The sequence below is a fragment of the Anser anser genome, assembly GCF_964211835.1.
Source record: "Anser anser genome assembly, chromosome: 2".
Classification (NCBI taxonomy): domain Eukaryota; kingdom Metazoa; phylum Chordata; class Aves; order Anseriformes; family Anatidae; genus Anser; species Anser anser.
This window is the reverse complement of record NC_139721.1, coordinates 17,356,574-17,370,644: the sequence shown is the minus strand read 5'-3', so window position 1 is coordinate 17,370,644 and position 14,071 is coordinate 17,356,574.

Sequence of the window (14,071 nt, the reverse complement as noted above, 5' to 3'; positions counted from 1 at the left end):
GGAGAGGGACTCTTTTTCAGGGATTGTACAGATAGGACAAGGGCTAATGGTTTTAAACTAAAAAAGTATAGATTTAGATTACATGTTGGGAAGAATTTCTTCACTATGAGGTAAAGCACTGGAACAGCTTGCCCAGAGAAGCTGTGGATGCCCCATCCCTGGAGGTGTTCAAGGTCAGGTTGGATGGAGTTTTGAGCAACCTGGTCTAGTGGGAGGTATCCTGGCCCATTGAGAGAGGGCTTGGAATTAGATGATTTTTAAGGTCCCTTCCAAACCAAACCATTCTATGATTCTTTTCTGTGCAGAGAGAGATGTAATCACAAGATGGATGTAAGAGATGGGAGGAGGAGAAATGTTTGCTCAGTTATGCGGCTCAGCTGTGAAGCACTTTGTTAGAGCCTTATTAGTGAAGAGAAAAAAAAAAAAAAGAAAAAAAAAAGTTCTATGTCTTTCAAGTCTTAAGTCTCCTGGTAAATCCATGCTTTAAAAAGGTAGGTGTGGAAAATCCTGAGAGTTTTTGTCACTAAAAATTATGCCTTGGCAAGCTCTTCAGTACCACTTCTGATACTTTTGCATAGCAGCAGCTGGTTAAGATACCTACCTGATAAGCACCAGGTTGTTCTGAGGTGTGGGTATAAGGGAACATTAGTGTGCAAAGGTTAAACTACTCACTCTGTCATTGAATCCACTACAGTTACAAATTTTGATGTCTTGTCTGAAGATGAACATCATAGCTAAGCTATAATTGGATATTGTCTATCTTTTCCAAAACACAAACATATAAAAGCAGCACTGTAAACACTGCATTTCACTATGAACAAGCACCTTTAAAAGCACCTACAGGCTCACTGATGGTTTTCTTCCCTTTGACAATACACAGCACAATAGAGTAATTTAGATAGGACTCTGAGTCATTGTACAGAAAGCACAAACTGCATTTAATTCCATAATGTTCGGTAATATAAGAGATGAATAGCGTACAAAGCCTTCTTCAACTGTATTATCCCATTAGATGACTGATTTTAAAATGCTGCTGGGTTTCTCTACAGTTTCTTAATTTAAGGCACCTAATAATACAGGATTTTCATGGTTCTAGTTCTGTGAAAATACTCATTTTAACAACACAATGGAATTATGACTAAACTGAAAATATTTTTTTCTCTATGCAAGAAAAATATATTTAAAAAAAAAGAAAAAATAAAAGAATCTCAAATTTCAATTTCTGTTGAAAAAGAGTCCTACACATTTCCAATGAAAAAAATATGTTTGAGAAAGAATAAAGTCCAAAGTGTTCTTGCAGTCTGGATGCATACATCAACTGATGCTTAATGATGTCTAACAGGTTCAGCCTGTAAATCTTCATATATCCTCATCAGCTGCTGTTATACATCCCACTGTTATACATAGAAATAAAAATGTCATTATAAGGTTTCAAATGCATCAGTGAACAATGCCACCACCCTCCCAAAACTTACATTTTAAACCAGGGAAAACAGGACATAAATCTTCATTGATAGTTTTGTTCAGAAATTATTGCATTGATAACCATGTCATTACGGGTAAAAATTGAACAGATCAAGGTTCTTCCAAGGAGGCCTTCTGCATTGAATTGGCCAGAAAGAATGCTATGGAAGAAAGCAATAATCGACCAATATGTAGATCAAATTGTTCAAAGCTTTTATTCTTGCAGTGAGAGATTGCTTATACATTCCGGTGCATCTGTGACACATAAGTGGGGTAAAAAAGGAAAGCAATTTGCTGAGGCTTTGTGCAAACATTACTGACATTCTTTCTGCCTATGTAACATGCTGATAAACAACTTACCAGATCTTCTCAAACTACTTTTCTTTTCAATAAGGATAATGTAGAAGACTGGAAATTGAGCTTAGAGCAAACTTTGCATTAGCATCTTCAATTGACCCATTAGAATACAGTAACAATACAGCTGCAGGACACATTATCATAGTATAAAAAAGTTATTGACATTTAAAATGCTGAGTTATATATTTATTAATATTAATCATATAATTCATGAACACAACTGTTTTTAGGTATTTGTAAAAGATAAACATTCTAATGGAAATTACTTTCCATCTTGGAGCCAAATATAACTTGCAGTTATAATCCATTGATGTATATCCGTATTGGACATATGTGGTGGTTTTACTTGGGTGGGCAGCCAAGCTCCACCACAGCTGTTCTCTCACTCCCCCTCCTCAAAGGGGAAGGGGGAGACAATATGACACAAAGGGCGCAAGGTTTGAGATAAGGATAATTTAATTAAAGGGAAAAGGAAAAGGGGAAAAAAAAAAAAAAACACAAAGGCTGCACGGAAGCACAGAGAGAGAAAAGCAGTTATTCTCTACTTCCCATCAGCGAATGATGTTCAGCCACATCCTAGAAAGCAGGGCTAATACACATAGTGGTTGTTTGGGGGGACAGACGTTTTCAAAAAGAGAGTATTTCCGCCTCCCCTCCCTGTTTCCCTTTCCCACCTTTTATTGCTGGGTGTGACACCACATGGTATGGAATATCCCTTTGGTAGGTTTAGGTCAGCTGCCCTAGTGATATCCCCTCCCCATCTCTTGCCCACTCCCAGACTGCTGGCTCTTGGGGTTTGGAGGGAGTCCTGATGCGGTGCCAGTGTTGTGCTGCAACAGACAAGACACTAGTGTAGTACGAATGCTGTTCTAGCTACATGGGCAGATGCAGGGAAAGTTAACTCCATCCCAGCCAGACCGAGAACAACATAAAGAGTAAAATGTCTTCCTAAATGTATAGGATTAGGATCTCATATAAATATAGCTTATTTAAAGTTTATAAACAGATGAAAGAAAAACATAATGTAACACACAAGGCAGGACCCAAGACACAACCAGTTATTCTAAATTACTTTTCTCTTTTTCCCTTTTCCACACAGGAATTTTTTATCAACCGTGAGAGGAGAGGCAAGGGAATAGAAATATTTACTGTGTTACTTTGGGTTTCCTAGACTAATTTATAATTAGTCTTTGAAGCTACAACATTGTCTTTTTACTGTATGGAGATGTTCTAAATACATCTGTCCCAGTTTTGGCTGAGATGGACTTAATTTTCTTTGTATTTGCTGGTATGTTCTGTGTTTTAGATTTAACATAAAATTAATGTTGATAACACACTGAAATTTTAGTTGTTGCAGAGCAGTATTCAGACAGAGTCAAGGACTTTTCAGGTTCTCATACTGCCCTGCCAGCAAAGAAGCTGGGCATGCACAAGAAGAGGGATTGGCCAGGGCAGTGGCTGCTGCATGGGGACTAGCTGGGCATCAGTTGGCAGGTGGTGAACAGCTGCATTGTGCATCCCTTATTTTGTGTGAATATATATATGTACACATTGTTTTGTATGCACATGTATACATGTGTATATAGATACATGTGTATATAGATAAGTGTGCATACATATATATTTGTATCATCATTATTTTCACTTCCTTTTTTGTCCTGTGTGGAGGTTTTACCCAGCTGGGCAGCTGAGCTCCACCAAAACCACTCCCCCTCCTCAAAGGAAAAGGGGAAGAAAATGCGGTGAGAAGGGCTGAAGGGTTGCCATCCTTCCTGAACTGATCCTGCAGGGTCTTCCCACAGGCAGCAGCTCTTCAAGAACTGCTCCAATGTGGGTCCATACCACAAAGTCCATCTGTCAGGAGCAAACCACTCCAGCACGGGACCCCATGGGTGGCAGCTCCCCTCAGACCCCCTGCTCCTGTGTGTGCTCCTCTCCACGGGCTTCAGCTCCAGGGCCTGCTGCTGTGGGGATTCTCCACAGGCTGCAGTCTCCTCCAGGCCACATCCACCTGCTCCACCGGGGACTCCTCCTCGGGCTGCAGCGTGGAGATCTGCTCCATGTGGGACCCATGGGCTGCAGGGGGACAGCCTGCTCCACCAGGGGCCTCTCCACAGGCCGCAGGGGAACTGCTGCTGCGTGCCTAGAGCACCTCCTGCCCTCCTTCCGCAAAGGTCTTGGTGCCTGCACAGCTTTTTCTCACTCCTCACTCTGAGAGCAGCACCTGTGCATCAATGTTTTTTGTTGTTGTTGTTGTTGTTGTTGTTGTTTTCCTTCCTTTTCTTAAATTTGCTCTCACAGAGGCACAAACACCATTGCTTATTGGCCTGGCTCTGGGCAGCAGTGGGTCCCTTTGGAGCCAACTGAAACTGGCCCTTAACTACCATGGGACAGCTTCTGGGTTCTTCTGACAGAGGCCACCCCTGCAGCCCCCTGCTGCCAAAACCTTGCCACATAAACCCAATACATCCTCTTAAATTGTCTTTATCTCAACCAATGAGTTTTCACTATTTTATGATTCTCTCCCCCATTCCACTTGGGGAATGAGTGAATGGCTGTGTGGTGCTCAGCTGCCTGCTGGGGTTAAACCACAGCTTCTGAAAATAGTTTTGTCCAGCTCTTGCAAAGAATGTTAGCATCTTCTATCAGGATTTTGACTTAATGATTCAGCTATTTTATCTTTTGTTTTAGCACTGCAGGATTTATTTTGGAATGAGTATCTTTACAGGCCAAATTCCTCTGGCCTTGAAAACCGTGGTTTGGGCATAATTAGTTTCTCTTCAGAGCATTGATTAATTTCCTCTCTGGGATTATTAGTTCATTAATGTTTTTCTGTATCTGTACTTTCTATTTCACTTTTGGGAAAATCACTATAACAACTCTATAAAATATTTTCCCAAGTCTCTGTTATTTCTTTAGTTAACAATAGTGTTTCTAACAGTGCTTGTTACTTATAGTGCACTACCTGTGTTAGAGCTCTTGTTATACAGCAGATGGACACCTTTAGTAGGGGCTTTTTTTTTTTTTTTTTTTTTTATATGCTATTGTCAACAGAAAATTATTAAGCTTGATTATCAGGCCATATTTGTATTTCATTAAAGTGTCAAAGGATAGCTGGATTGTTCCCTAAACTTCCTACCATTCATGTTGTCCTACATCTCCAGATGTGCCATTAAAATAAATACAAAACCTGCCTGCCACATTAATGATTAGCCACTATAGAAAACAGCTTGTAAAGAATTCTCTTTATTGATCATACTTTGCTTTCTTGTCAATGAGATCTGGATGGGTGAAATCTTGGTATATTCCTCCTCTTTTAGTAGCCTCCTCAGGTTATTATTTTCCTGTTGTAGATTTCTCATGGTCCTTATATTGCAACATCTTGGAAATGTTGAGATTCTCAGGAAAAAAAAAAAAACCTGAAAAAAAAATTATTTTGAGTGTTTACAATGTGTAAATAACCAAGCTGTGACTGTTCCTGGCCAGTTATGAAGAAGGGCAAAATCTCTTCCTTCCACTAGACCATAGAAAATTCACGTTGTACATTCCATTAGATAAGGTGGTTTTTGTTTGTTTGTTTGTTTGTTTTCCATAACTAGTTATTCATAACATTTGGATGCTCATCTTCCTCAGTTACTTCTTAAGCTTAAAACTGCAAACCTTAAAACTTTACAGCTGTCACTTAATCCAGAGGTACTGAAAACAAATGGAAAGTTTTTATCCTGAACTGGTCTGTTTTCATGCCCAGATGGTTGGCTTTTTCTTAAATTATCAGAAAGCAAGAAATTTTCTTTTGGTAGAGACTCAAGGAATACATTTATACACCAAAACAGTGAAACTGTAACTTATTTTCTCTTAAAACATCTGCAGAAATGACCAGCGCCCAGTTTAAAAATCTCAGTCATTAAAAATCCCCTCAAACCTGAAACTGTGGCTAAGGCATTAACTTTTCCTACTCTTCCAAGTACAATTAATCTCAAATACAGCACGTCTTTGTAGGCATGGCTGTGTATTGCTCCCCACATTCTGGCCAACACATCCTACGGCAAGTGCTCAAGGCATTCATTATCTATTAGAATGAAAAACGTGGAGCTGAATCCTTACAGACAGAAAAAGAAAATCGGTAGATTTCTTCTGTTTCTTGAACAACTATTCCTACTCCTTAATTATCCTAGAAAACAAACCAATGAAAATTACCATCATTACTGTGAAATTAAAACACCTACTGTTTGCCATCATGAACAATAGGGTAGAAGCTTTGACTGCCAGCACTGTTGTTTTTTACCACAGGTCCAATGTAAATAGTCTTTCTTGCAGTTTCCCATTCAGGGGGAGAAAAGCAATTTCAGTGTCAAATCTTTGTTAATCATTGTCTATTATCTAGGTGTCAACAGCTGACTTCAACGTAATGCTTCTTTTGGGTACTACTCCAAGATTCTTTTTTCTTGTCACAAAGCAGATGGTAAATTGGGGTGGTTCTTTTTGAATTCCAAGGGTCTATCAATGCAGCATCTGAATGAATAGTAAAAAGGTCAGGGTATGAAAAGGTCAGGGTATGCAGGGCATGTATGGATAGGAGGCAATATCCCTAATAAGTAATATTCTAAAAGCTTCCAAGAACACCCTGGACTTAAAGATCCTGTTCTTTTAGGCTTCAGGGCAGATGTAAATAATGTGTTGGTCTAGACCAGTAATGGGCTAGTGATCAGTACTCTGATTTGGGGTGAAAGGGATATAAATCTCTGGTAATAAGTAGATTACCAAATTTTACATTTTAGGGATAAAAGATGTGGAAGGTATAGCATTGAAGCTGCAGATGAATGGGTAGAAAAAATGTATGGCTTTCCAACAGAAGGATGAGAAAGGAACACCTGGTACAGTCATGAGTTTTCACTGTTGCCATCACATATTGTTGCAATTGTCTTTAACAGTGGTACCTGTGAACTCAGTTTCACCACTGTTGATGGTGACCATGATTTCACCACTGTGACTTCTTTAGCTCTTTGTTGATGGAGACTTCTTCAGCTCTGTGGTCAATTAAGTTGCCTTCATTTTACCACAACTCTGCTTCATGCTTCTCTAGGATTTGTTCATCTACAGTTTTGAGTAACATCTTATTAACCAGGGAGAAAATACAATAAAAAAGCACTCAAGGGTTGAGATAAGAACAGGGAGATAACTCACCAATTACTCTCCTGGGCAAAACAGACTCAGTGTAGGGAGATTAAAGTGATTTATTGCCTATTAGTAAAAGACTAGAACAGTGAGAAACTAAAAGCAAACTAAAAACACCTTCTTCTCGCCACCCCCCCCCCCCCCCCCCCAATCTTCCACATCCCCCCCATCCCCTCCCTTCAAACAGTGCAGGACAATGGAGAATGGGGGTTGAGATCAGTCCATAACGCTTTGTATCTGCCTCTCCTTCATCCTCACTCATTATCTTTGCTCCAGCTTTGGGTCCTTCCCACAGGATGCCATCCTTCCCAAACAGACAGCAGACCTTCAAGAACTGCTCCAACATGCATCTATACCACCGGGTCCATCCTGCAGGAGCAGAGTGCTCCAGCATGGGCTGCAGCATGGTTATATGACCCATTGTGGTACACCACGGACTGCAGGGGGACACCGTGCTCCACCATGGTCCTTTCCACAGGCTGCAGGGGAACTTCTGCTCTGGTGCCTGGAGCACCTCTCCCCACTTCTTCACTGACCTTGGTGTCTGCAGTTTTTTTTCTCTTATGTTTTCTCATTCCCTGTTACGGTTTATAGCAGCAGGCAGCTAAGCACCATAGAGCTGCTTGATCACTCTCCCCAGGTGGGATGGGTGAGAGAACTGGAAAGGTAAAAGTGAGAGAACTCATGAGATGAGACAAAGACAGTTTACTAGGTAAAGCAAAAGCCATGTTCACAAGCAAAGCAAAACCAGGAATTCATTCACTACTTTCCATTGCCTGGCAGGTGTTCAGTGACTCCCAGGAAAGGAGGGCTCACCACCCATAACAGTTTCTTGGGAAAACAAATGCCATCACTCCAAATGTCCCTCCCCTTCCTCCTTCTTTACCCAACTTTTATTGCTGAATATGATTCTGTATGGTATGGAATATGTCTTTGGTCAGTCTCAGTCACCTTTCCCAGCTGTGTCCCCTCTCAGCTTCTTGTGCATTCCCAGTCTCCTCACTGGCAAGTATGAGAAAGTACCTCTTATACTTTCTACAAGAAGTAGAAAAGTCCTTAGCTCTGTGTAAGCAATATTCTGCAACAACTAAAAATACTGGTGTGTTATCACCATCATTTTCATCACAAATCTAAAACACAGCATCATATGAGCCTCTATGCAGACAATTAACCCAGTCCCAGCCAAAATCATGGCACTCTCCTCTCCCAGATACTGTTGTGCAGCATTTTTTACACTTTCTTAAATCTGCTTTCACAGAGGCGCAACCAGCATTGCTCACTGGTTCAGTTTTGACCAGCAGCAGATCCCCCAGGCTGGAACTGGATCTTATCTAACATGAGGCAGCTTCTGAATGCTTTTCACAGAGGCCACCCCTGTGGCTCCTGCCCCACTACCAAAATCTTGCCATGTAATCCCAATACAACACCCAGATTTTTTAAATTTTATTTTGCTTCTTTTAAAAAAAAAATATTTTGAGGGGTTTGCTTTTTTGTTATTTTTCAAATATGACATTTTTGTTAGACCCTTTCACGATTTTAACTGTGCTCTTGATGCTAATTTATTAACAACAGCTAGCCTCTTGCAGTCAGTTGTAGTCTTATAGCCCTCAAGTGCCATCACAGGTCTAGTTATTATTCTTGTGAATTTTCCCTGCTGGTGCATCTTTTGCATTTCCTTGCTCATCTGTATCTCTTTACTTTGCTGTTGACCATTCCTCACCTATCAGGGCTCTTCTGTTGCATGATCTAGAAGCCACTTTTTTATCTTCTGAAGTCTAGTAGTAGCTCATGACTTGAATTTGTTGTCTTGAAAGGTTTATTTATTTAATTTAAGCCTGATCCTCTAACATGCTCTCCATGAGAAATTTTCACTTTCCTTTCTGTTCATTTATCACTTGCTCTAAAACCGACCTGACATTATGAATGTTGTACTGTTCGCATCTCTGCTTTTCAGGATTTTTAAAATGCTGTTGGTATTTTCTCATCTATTCAGCATAATTACAGTTTGGATCTCTATTTTCCTTTGCAGCTAACAAATTGTGTACTTTCAACACATGGCTGTAATTTAACTCATATTTGCAAATTCATTTCAAAGGAAAATAAAGGTGCATGTTAACACTGAAGAAAGCAACAACTATTATACATATAAAAAAAATAAAATAGCCTTTTCAGATATGAATCTTCTATTTAATTTATTAGTGAAAAATTCCAGTATACAATGACCTGTACTTTTACTAGCAACCTTATATATGGATATGGATATGGATGTACATGTGCACATATATATATATTACAATGGAAACAATAACACCGCTAAAGAAATTAATAACAATTAAGTTTTCTAAAACTTTCATTACAAAAAAAATAATAAATAAATATATATACATATATACATATAAGGAAAGCACATTTCCTCTGTCTGAAGAACTGTTGTCTTTAAATCTTAAGATAGTCGTTCACTGGAAACATTCACTGTACAGAATCATTGTGCATTACCCGTTCATTAGTCTGAGTACAAGGGTTCTTATTTTGTGACTCATTCACCATGCTGGCACGGTCTTTAACTCATCTGATCTTAATTATCTTAGTTTTGACTAGTTCCATTATTTGTATTGTTGGATAGATTTTGAAACTTTCCTAAGATTAAGAAGGAAAACAAATACTTTCCTTTCCTCTCATATGGCCCAGTAAATATTCAAAAGCCAAACCTTTTTGTTTGTTTGTTTGTTCTTTCTCTCAAATTCTTCTGATGTTCCCGAAGATTGTCACTTTCCAAATACATCGGGAAAGAAAATCACTCTCTTTGCATGAAAAATCAATAAAGACTGCAATGGAAATGAATTTACTTTCACAAATACCTCTTTGCAAGTTTAATTAAATAGCACCAGACATCCCTAATACATATATTTACCTTATCATACAATTTCCTTCAGTCAGAATGTCAATGAGTACCATAAGATACATCTTTACTTTTGTTTCCCATTCCGATATATTCTTTCATTACAAAAGAATCCAAATGATACAAGTGGATTGCTCATACACGAAACTGTAACCAGTATAAGTTGCTGGTGAGACAATAAGTTGACTATAGCTATGGACTAATCTTGGGATCGGTTGCTCCCAAACTTACGAGAGACTTCAACTTTCAAGACGTAAACTGGGAATGTCATACTGCCATGAAAAGTAAGACTGGGAAATTCTCTAAGTATGTTGAAGATAACTTGCTGTCACAAGCACAGAGTGAGCCAACTAGAAAAGGTGCCCTCCTAGATCTGTTGTTTGAGAATAGGGAAAGCCTGGTGGGAGAGTTGACAGTAGGTGGCTGTCTTGTCCGCAAAGATCATGAATTATTTGAGTTCAAAATTTTTGGTGTAAAGAGAAAAGAGGTCAGCAGAGTTGTCACCCTGGACTTTAAGAGAGTAAACTTTAATAAACTCGGGAAGATAGTTAGCAGTGTCCCCTGGGAATCTGCTCTAGAGTGTTTTAGGTTCCATGAACTGATCGCTTTTCAAAAACCACATTTTAAAAGTCCAAAAGCAGGCAATCCCACTGTATCACAAGTCAATCAAGCAGGGCAGAAGATTTGCCTAGCTGAAAAGGAACTGTAGTTCCTCCTGGAGCAATGCTCAGAAAAGAAAATACATTATTTCTGGAAGCAAGGTCTGTCTTCACCAGGAGAGTACAGAGCTGCAGTTCGCATTTGCAGGTAGAAAACAAAGAAAGCCAAAGCCCAGCTTGGGTTGGCACTGGCTACTGTGATGTCAGTCAACAACAAAAGAGCTTTTTTAAGTATGTCAACAGCAAGAGGAGGTCAAAGAAAAACATTGGACTGGTACTCAGAGTGGATAGTAACTTAACAAATAAGGAGGAAGAAAAGGTGGAGGTACTTAATGCCTTTTTGTCCCAGTATTTAACATTAATGACAGATCTTGGGCTGCTTAGACCTCAGAGTTGGAGGGCTGTGACTGGAGGATCATCTGTGGTTACCAAAATTGTAAGGGAACTGTTGTACCAGCTCAACACTCAGAAGTCCATGGGGCCTGAAGAGATTCACTCCTAAATGCTGAAGGAATTAGTGGATGTTATAGCTGGACCCCTCTTAACAGTTTACCAAAGGTCATGAGAGTGTAGGAAGGTCCCTGATGACTGGAAGCTAGCCAGTGTTATACCTGTCCATGGAAAGAGCATGAGAGAAGACCTAGGAAACTATACACCCGTAAGTCTAACCTCAGTCCCTGGAAAAGTTATGGAGAAGATTGTCCTGGGGGATATTGAAAGGTACTTAAAGGACAAAGCGGTTACCAGGCATAGTCAATATGGGTTCATCAAGGGAAAGTCCTAATTTGATAGTGAAAGGATTATATCTCTTGAACTGCTTGCAGTGTTCTGCCTAATGCAGCCCAGGAGACTGCTGTCCTTTCTTGTTACAAGGCACGTTTTTGGCTTTTGTTAAATATCTCTATTACGATCCACAGCGTATTTTCTACATAGCTGCTTTCCATCATGTTTGGATTGTAGCCTGTACTGGTGCATTCTGTTGTTCCTCCCCAGGTGCAGACTTTGACAATGCCTCTGTTGAACTTCATGTTTGGCCCATTTATCCAGTTTGTTAAAGCACCTGTGATGGCAGTGCCCCCTTCCACTCTGCTGACCACTCCCCTCAGTCTGATGTCCTCCACAAACTTGCAGAGTGTGCTCGAATTTGTCATCTATATTTGTAAACATTAGATGTTAGAAATTAAAAAGTATTGTTCCCAAGGCTGATCCCTGAGGTACACTGTTAGTTAGTAGCCACCATCTGGACTCTGCAGTTCCTTGTTCACTTTATTCACTAAACTATACCTCTGGCAAAATGTTTTTGCAGCCTAACTAGAAAAGATAAATTTTATGTTTATATGTGCAAAGTTTAATGTGAAGTCAGTAGAACTTTCCTGTTATTATTTTTAATTGAGTTTTCAAACTCTAAAAGCTATTTCATAAGAGTTATATAAGCAGCAAGAAACATATATAGAGGATGAAAAATGTTTCATCAGGGTTATGTGCTCTAAAGCTTCATATTAATTCCTGTAACAGAAGGTTTTATACTTTGTCGCCTTGAAGTTTTCCAAAAAGAATTTACGTATGATGTCCTTTTAAAATAGCTCTGTTGAAAAATTGCCTTTTTAATGTAATAAATACCTTACCAATAGAAATCCATTTTATTTACTGCAGTGGCACTTTTCTCCAAGAAACAGCCAATCAATATGCAATTGGTTCTGTCATATGTCCCAACACTGAATCTTAGACAAAACATGAAGGACAGTAGTCTTGCTTTAACCCATAATTTCCAAGATGAAAAACATCAAAGAAGGAAATTCCTGCTCACCTTGAAGTAGCTGAGCTGATAAAAGTAATGTCATCTCTTTATAATTCCCAAATGGCATAGCAGCATATTTGCAAGAAACATAGAATCATTTTTTCAAGTGAGGCGAACAATTTGGTGTCAGAAAATCTACCACTGACTTCATTAGTCTCTAGCTACACACTGCTTCTGTGATCTTTGAAATTTTGCTGTTTACTTATGCTAAATATGAGGAGGACCTCTGCATTGTGGAAAAACAGATTCTGGGCTGGAATGTAGCTCATGTTTCACATGGGGTTGGCTAGGATGTTGGGAATTGAACAGTTAGTTGTATCTCAGCAGTTCCAGTCAAAAAGAACTGCGTAGAAACATATTTTTCCTACTCCCATCTTCTAGATGGCTCCCAGTATGCAATGATATTGATGTTGAATTACATTAAACTTTTATTGATCTTCTATAGGGAGTGAAATTCCACAAGAGTCTAAGATTTGTGCTGAATGGGCTGGACTTGCTCCAGATCAGAAGCATTTTGGAAATATTGTAATTCAGAAATGAAATTTTCTCTGGCTAGATTGCCCCCCATGTGAGTCAGCCTCACTGATGTCAGTGAGAAAATGCTTACACATTGATTTCTCTAATGAAAAGCAGTAGGTCTTACACTGCTATGTTAACCTTCCTTTTCAGTGAAATTATGTGAAAAATAAAGGCTTGTTTTTTTTTTTTTTTTTCCCCTGTTATTTTTATGATATGAATGTGAGCATCCATGTTGATTAAATGGATGATACATGCATCTTCTAAGTTAAAAAGAATAATAGCAAATAGAAGCAAAAAAAAAAAAAATTCGTCTTCATGCTTACTCAGAGTACCATGACTACACTTTCCCTTTAAATTTAAGATGAAGTACATTTTCTATAAATGAAAGTATACACAACTGTTTCCTACTTCCCTAAAGTCCTGAAAGTAAATAAATAAATAAATAAATCACTGGATTAAAACATTTGAAGCATCTTTTTGCGTGTATGGGAAATAAATTTGTAAAGTATCAATAACTGACTATATTTATTTTGCATCTAATCTTTTGTGTGTGTGTGTGTGTAGCTACACTTCAGGCTGGTTTTTTTGTTTTGCTTTGCTTTTAATAAACTGTTATGTGTTTGGATGTGTTAAGTATTTTATATCCACTTCAGACATCTACATGATTCCTCTAGAGTAATATCTATGTTTGTCATTATTTTCTGTAATGAAAGGAGACAGCGCAGACCTTGTTGATATGGTAGAGTACAGGTAATCAAGATTATTAACCTGTAAGACTGCAAAAGGTCATGGAAGTAGCAAAACCTATCTGATAGTAAGAGATTAGTGTGAGCTTCTGTACTTCCTGTCTGTGTGCCCCTAATGCCAGTGAGATTCCATCTGTAAGATTAAATTTATGCGTAGCTTCACTTCCTACTGATACATGAAACATGTTAGATAAGGGTAGATTTTACCCCTAAAAAAAAATAAAATAGAATATATTTTTCTTTTAATTTTAGCCAAGGCATTTATATCCCTTTTTCTTAAGAAAGGACAATTTAACTAAGGTTAATTTGAAAAGAAAGAAATGCTTTGTAATAACTTTGTTCCTTCTTGGGATGGCTGTTTACTGGTGAAAAATTTATACAATGTTCTAGTTACTTCTGATCAATCCCTGCCAGCAGAAGAATCACCATATTCCTCTACATAAAGTTCCTAAGT